The following is a 7,580-nucleotide window of genomic DNA, read 5'->3' as shown; positions in this document are numbered from 1 at the left end:
CCCCTAAGCTGTGGAGGTTCCCCTCGTATCTTGCAAAATTGTTGAAATTCCAACAGAGACTGGAATCTTCTTGGGAAACTTTTAAAGTTAACAATGCATCCTATCTAGATGAAGACCCCATATTATTCTGGATGACCGCAAAATCGGTTCTCCGGGGTGATATTATATCCTATGTTTCGGCCACTAATAAGAAATATGCCTCCCAGTATCTGGAATTTCAAAGACCCCTGTCTGCAACCTATCAGCAATACAAATCTCATCCCACTCCTCATAACCGTCTTTTATATATTTACGCTAAGACGCACTTTGATGAGTTCATGTCCTCCATGGGCAACAGATACTCTTTCTCAGTGAATTATAGATATTATAAATTTGGTAATAAGACCGGGAAATTATTAACGAACTTGCTTAACGGTTCATGCCCTCCTTTGGTCACCCGCCCATTGCGTATCTCCTCAGGCACCACCTTAACTACCAGTAATCTGGAGATATCCAATGTAATGAAATCCTTTTGACAAACTCTATTTTCCACTGTTCCACACTCATCATCCTCCACTGCCCCGTCCTCTTCACCCTGGCCAGCTACTTTCTAGGACAACCTTTCCACTCCTCAACTTCAACCCTCCATGGTCCAAACACTGCTTGACCCTGCCTCGTTGGAAGAAGTTAAACGTGTAATTGGTCAGTTTGGCAGGGATAAAGCACCAGGCCCGGACGGCTTTAGTGCCGATTTTTATAAACTACTCCTCCCTCGCTCAAGTGACAGTCTTGAATGCGATATCGGGTTCTGACACCCTCCCCATTCACGTCAACACTACTATTCTTAAAGTCCTTCCCAAACCTGATAGAGATCTTTCCCTTCCGGGATCTTACCGCCCAATATCCCTTTTAAACCTTGACTTTAAATTGCTCACTAAAATATTGGCGGAACGTATCAAATTATTACTTCCCCATATAATACACAGAGATCAGACAGGATTCATCTGGGGATGACACTCGGAAATTAATGTGTGGCGGGTACTAACTGCTATATATACTTCCAATTCTCTACCTCCCTCCACCCTCCCTGTCATTCTATCCCTTGATGCTGAAAAAGCGTTCGACATGGTTGAATGGGACCATCTATTTCATACCCTCTCACATTTTGTTTTCCTTGCCACCTTCATAAACTTTCTAAGACTCCTCAGAAGACTCAGCCCCCAGACCCAAGTATCCTGTAATGAGGTTCTATCATCTCCTTTCACGATTCACTGAGGAACAAGACAGGGCTGCCCATTATCACCCTTACTCTTCGCCATAACTTTAGTGCCCCTGGTGATAGCATTAAGGACATCGGTAATATTTAGGGGATCAGGGTTGGTGATGTTGAACTTCGTCTTGCTCTCTTTGCCGATGATATGCTCTTATTTGTTTCAGATCCAACGACTTCCATCCCGGAAATTCTTGGTTTAATCCGAGCATTTGGGGATAGGGCGGGATATAGGATCAATATAGCCATGTCATAACTTCTCCCCTTGGGCTCCTCTTCTCAGACTATTCTCCGACTCCTCCATCTCTTTCCTTTAAAATTGCCCGTACAAAAATCACCTACTTAGGGGTCCAGATCCCTGCCAATCTTTCTAGACTGTATGAGGAGGCATGGTTATGCTGACGCGCATAACCATGTTACTGGACAATTGGATATTGTTACCCTTATCCCTCTTGGGAAGAGTGGCAGTGCTACAAAGCATAGTCTTTCAAAAATTATTCTATTTAATGCAAATGCTTCCAGTTAGTCTTACTAACCGTGATATTAAATATTTGCATAAGATTATGTCAAAATTCTTGTGGAGAGGAAAGAAAGCATTCATAGCTTTAGACAAACTGATGGCTCCTAAATCAGCGGGCGGAATAGGTGTCCCAGATTATGCGTCCTACTCCATGGCTTCCTTATTTTGATGTGCTGCTGATTGGCTGTATGATCGGGAGCGCTTTACTGACTCGACTCTGGATGAGGCCCTCTTTGCACCCTTTTCTCCGGGAGCGCTCTTATTATCCAAACCCTCCTCGATTCCGACCCACATGCTTCACAACCCCCTTTTTCATGATATTTACTATATATGGCATTTCTTACACAAGAAATTTAAATGCAACCCCATGGTTTCCGTATGTATCCCACTATGGGGTAACCCAGCCTTCCCTCCGTCTCTCATTAATCCTGAATTCCCACCTCTGGAAAGAGAAGGGCCTGTCTAACTCCTCCAAAGCGTTTGACCCAGGGGGAGTATTGGGGTAACCCAGCCTTCCCTCCGTCTCTCATTAATCCTAATTACCACCTCTGGAAAGAGAAGGGCCTGTCTAACTCCTCCAAAGCGTTTGACCCAGGGGGCTCAATACTCCCATTCTCAATTTTACGGGAGAAGTTTGGCCTCCCACATTCTAATTTTTTCATGTATTTGCAGACCCGACATTATCTGGATTCAGTCACTCGCTCGCGCACTACATCACAAGAAACCTCCCTTTCCCCTAACCCATTACTGGTGTCACTCAACATTCATAAATCTGGCCCAACACGCATTACACAGATTTACTCCATTCTGACGTCTGCATCGACGGATGATAGATGGGATAGACTTCTCACTCAATGGCACAAGGATCTACCTCACCTAACCAGTCACCATCAACTTAGTGATCACTATGTCTCCACACTAAAACTCCTGGCCTCCCCATACTTACAGGAGGTCCACCTCTGCACTCTACAGAGAGCTTACATCTCCCCCCCGATACAACATGCCCTAAATGTCATATAAGCATAGCTTCCTTCTATCATATGTTTTGGGAGTGTGGTCTGATCTGGCGATTCTGGTATAAAGTGGTGGCATATATTAACCAATTACTTCATATACGAGTGATAGCAACACCCTTATCTTGCCTCTGTGCGAATTTTTCGGAATGGGACCTGGGTACTGAGAAACGACGGTTCCTACCGTTTCTCACTGTTCTAGTAACAGTCTCCAAAAATATAATTTTGTCCCACTGCCTTTCATCATCCTCACCTACTCTGGTGGAGGTTCATGGCAAACTTTTACAGATACTATTTTATGACAGAAAATCAGCCCAGGTTAATATAGAAACCGGTGTCAAATCTTTTTATAAAAAGTGGGGCCTCTACATTGATTCGCGGGATCAGTCCACACAGACTCAGATTTTCAAAGTGTTTGAACATACTGAATGGTTCCTTCATAAGAAACTTTTGGAAGAATCTACATTATGACACTTTTCCCCCTTGCATTCCTATACTCTATTACATTTACTGTACTCTCTGAACTTATATTGAGGTACTAATTACAATCTCTTGATGATATGACATCCTCAACCTCCCTCCCCATCTCTCCTCATGTGTGTCCCTATATCTCTTTCCTCCACTTTTCTTTCTCCCTTTACTTCCTTTCTTTCCCTCTTCTCTCTTCTTTTCTTCTAATAATGTGATACTGGTAGTGATATTTCATGTTCTGCACTGTTTACTTGTAAAAGATTTTCTAATTGTTTGTATACACCATCTTATGCTGCCATTAATGTGATACCTTGGCGTATGTTTCCTGTTTCACCAACTTCATAGTTCCTGGTCACACACTCAACCACTCGATATGTCTATATACTAATGTTGGTTTTATGGCCTTGATGTATAATACTACTTATTGGTATACCACTAATGCCTATGGATCCCTACTTTAGTGACTTTCAACCTCTTGGTATTGATGCATGTATATTTCTATGCTGTTCTTCTCCTATGATCACTACCTTATTGTGTTTGTATTATGTACAATGTTATATGAAAAATAAAATAAACAGATTCAAAGATACACCTGAGCAAATACATAGCTTCTTACCCATTGGGATCAAGTTTTTACCAGTTACTATTCTAACAATCAGCATAAAATGCTAATATTCTTATGCCTGTATTATACTTAAACTAACTGGCACACTTTATATTAGCAATCCATTAGCATTGGAGAAATCATTTACAGTTCACCCTGCCCCCTAAAGAAACAGTTACTTTTTTCCATTTATTCTTATAAATTTATTTTATTCTACCTGAACCTTTCTAGTGGACTCTCATCTATGATACAGGTAATACCTGCCTAACACAGACAGCAGATCCACGGTTCTCCCATACCTATGGGTCACACTGAACCCATTCTTTGTGGTCCCTTCCACCAACCCCTTCTTTAGGTGTACTCTCATTAGTGTTGGGGCGTACTAGTCCAAATCCCTACAACCATATCTTACTGTCAATGCTCCATCTTGTCTGATCTTGGAAGCCAAACAGTATAGGGCTGGGCCAGTACTTGGGAGGGAGACCCCCAGAGAATACCCAGTGTTGTAGAGAAATTGGACCAATATGGATACATAAAGTAAACCGAGACACTAACAGCAGGATCAACACTTTTTCTTCTTTCTATCTGCACATCAGCAAAATAGAGCAGATTCCTATGCTACCTTTTTTATCCTCATTACTAAACTATATTGCTTCTATCAACGTAGTAGCTCTTCACTAATATGTAAACAAGTGTTTGGGTTTTCCCAAGTGTAAATTGATCCATTGGGGTCTAAGCAAAACAGATTTATCTGTGCTGGTCAGTGTAAAACAGATGTAGTACTGATGTGTCTACATCTTTTTAATTCTCTGTGCTAAGAGACAGACCAGAACATCTTTTAAGGTTTATTAAAGTTGATTCCTATCTTATAGGAATCCTGCTATTGGGAGTGGTATACTAATTATTTGTTTTCTTAATGAGAAAGTAATAAAAGTTAATTCTTAGCTGTTATCTTAATTTTTTTAATCTATATACAATATTTATTGAACAAAATAAGAGTGCGCCCACACAAGAGTCTTCTTTCTCTTTGGTCTGTTGTGTATGCATTATATCTGACTCTGGGCACACCACCCAGTGGACCTAATTAAAAAGAATATACGTTCTAACATATTGTCGAATTTGGGTATCAACATATTTACCCGTAATTATCTGACTTGTGTGGAATCATCACTTTGGCTTCAGGAAGTTCAAACAAGAAGGATGATTTCTACTTCTAGTCACTTCAGCATGGCCCAGACGGCATTGGTTCTCAGACCTGCAGGGTCTATCGACAGAGCGTCCCCTTTTACTTCCTCAGTGCCCAGACCTCCTCGTACAGGGCCCTTGTCTTTATCCGGACCTGGCCAGACTGGCTTTGACGACATGGCTCTTGAAGCATCACTCCTGAGGGCCAAAGGATTCTCTAAGGTGGTCATCCAAACTATGTTGAAAGCCCGCAAACCGGCATCTGCCCGGATTTATTACAGGGTCTGGAAGTCTTACCTTACCTGGTGTGCTGATAAGAATTATGATGCATACAGATTCAGAACTTCCAGAATTCTGGCCTTTCTGCAACGCGGCCTGGACTTAGGCCTTCGTCTGGCCTCCCTCAAGGTTCACAGATCTGCCTTGTCGGTTTGGTTTCAGAAAAAGATTGCGTCTATACCTGATGTTCATACATTCACTTAGGGTGTCTTACGGATTCAGCCTCCCGATGTCCCTCCTGTGGCTCCATGGGATCTGTCTATTGTCCTGAATGCCCTGCAAGAGTCTCCATTTGAACCTCTTGAGTCGGTGGACCTTAAATGGCTCACAGCCAAGGTCTTGTTTTACTGGCTATTGCCTCTGCTAGAAGGGTATCGGACTTAGGTGCTTTGTCCTGTCGTCCACCCTTTCTGATATTTCATTGTGGTTCCGGCCTTTAGCTCTTCTGATTTGTCCTCCAAAGAGCGGTCTTTGGATGTGGTAAGAGCTCTCCGTATATATGTGGAGAGGACTGCCTCTATCAGGAGGTCAGATACTCTTTTTGTACTGTTTGGTGTACACACTATTAAAGCCCATTCTACTCGGTCTGTTGGACCTTCTTGGGCGGCCCGCCGTGGCGCATCCACAGAACAATTGTGCAAGGTGGCTACATGGTGCCCTTGATACTTCTGCCTCCCAGGATGCTTCCTTTGGATGCCGGGTTCTCATAAGGCGCGTCCCCTCCCTTCAGGGACTGCTATAGGACATCCCCAATTATTTCCTGTGGAACACAATGTACTGTGTTGCAGAAAAGGAGAGTTATGGTAGACTTACCATGGTTAACTCCCTTTCTGCGAGGTACATTGGGTTCCACAGGACGCCCATCCTGACGCACCTAGCTTCTATGGGTTTGTATGGCATTAGCCATTGGTCCCTTCTCCTGTCGCGAGAATGTGGTTCTATGTGCCTTCTCTCTAGCCTGCTCCTCCATTGGACTGGTTAATGAAACTGAGCTCCAATGCCTGGAGGCGGGGTTTATAGAGGAGGCCCCAATGTATCCTGGGACAGCCTAATGCTTTAGCCTGTTGGTGCCTCTGGAACAAGATCCACTATACACCCCAAAAGTTTACCTGTGGAACCCAATGTACCTCGCAGAAAGAGTGTTAACCATGGTAAGTCTACCATAACTCTCATTTTTGTAATGCACAAGTATAGTAAGAAGCGTAACACCATCTGGAAATGTAGTTATGTACATTTGCAAGCTCCAAGTATGATGAAAATCAAGGAAGAGACTCAGGAATCCAACCCTGCTAGGAAGCAGGGTTTTTCCCTGGAAGGTCCCGGGTAAGGATCAGTGTAAATGGGTCAATCCGGTCATCCGACCTGGGATCATTTTACAAAAAGGGGTGCCCATAACTCCCAACTGCATTGTCCCACAGGCGGTCGGGATGCCTGTGCTGCTGCTCTGCCAGCTATGCAAACCGAGCAGCCGTGCTGGTAAAGGTGAATGGATGCCGTCCATTCGGTGAACAGAAGAGGCTGAAGGCAGCCCAGTAGCTGCAAGAGTGCTGGGCTCACCCCCAACATGACATGGAGGAGCATCAATGAGGGGGCATGGCCTAATGGGACAGAGGTCACGCCTCTTGGTACAGAGTAGATGACTGCACCCGTATGCAGTGTAAACAGCTCTGACCCAGGAATAATCCAGGTCGGAGCCGTGTTATTATAAAGTGCCTCACAACAGAGTTTCTCTTTCTATATTTGTAAACTGACTCTAGGTGCACCACCAACACTAGTGGAACAAACCAATTCTACCCATTTATCGTTGGTTCTTCCTGTATGGCAACATATAAGTATTTTGTTGATAAATAATCCTATATCCTGTACAGAATCAATTCTCTCCTGATGCAACAGTCTATAAAATGACAGAAGGTGACTGCTCAAAGGTTTGAAACATCTACCCCTAAGTGGTTTGCTATTTCTCGGAGCCTCTGCGTGGATCACCAGCTATTCTGAGAATTGACATAGAAAGCCTTCTTTCCTCATTGCTGACAATGGGAAAATAGGGGGTTTCTTTATAGTGATGTGCACCGGACATTTTTTTTGGTTTTGGATTCGGTTCTGCGGCCGTGTTTTGGATTCGGACGCGTTTTGGCAAAACCTCCCTGAAAATTTTTTGTCGGATTCGGGTGTTTTTTTACAAAAACCCTCAAAAACCGCTTAAATCATAGAATTTGGGGGGTCATTTTGATCCCATAGTATTATTAACCTCAATAACCA

The 7,580-nt window shown here is 43.4% G+C and overlaps 1 pseudogene; it reads left to right on the top strand.

Annotated features, from left to right (window-relative positions):
• The first annotated feature begins 4,250 nt into the window (after positions 1–4,250).
• On the top strand, positions 4,251–4,369 carry LOC135052588 (5S ribosomal RNA; annotated as a pseudogene).
• The last annotated feature ends 3,211 nt before the right edge of the window (positions 4,370–7,580 follow it).

The sequence above is a fragment of the Pseudophryne corroboree genome, chromosome 2 (assembly GCF_028390025.1).
Source record: "Pseudophryne corroboree isolate aPseCor3 chromosome 2, aPseCor3.hap2, whole genome shotgun sequence".
Taxonomy (NCBI): Eukaryota; Metazoa; Chordata; class Amphibia; order Anura; family Myobatrachidae; genus Pseudophryne; species Pseudophryne corroboree.
This window is presented reverse-complemented; position numbering and strand designations above follow the sequence as displayed.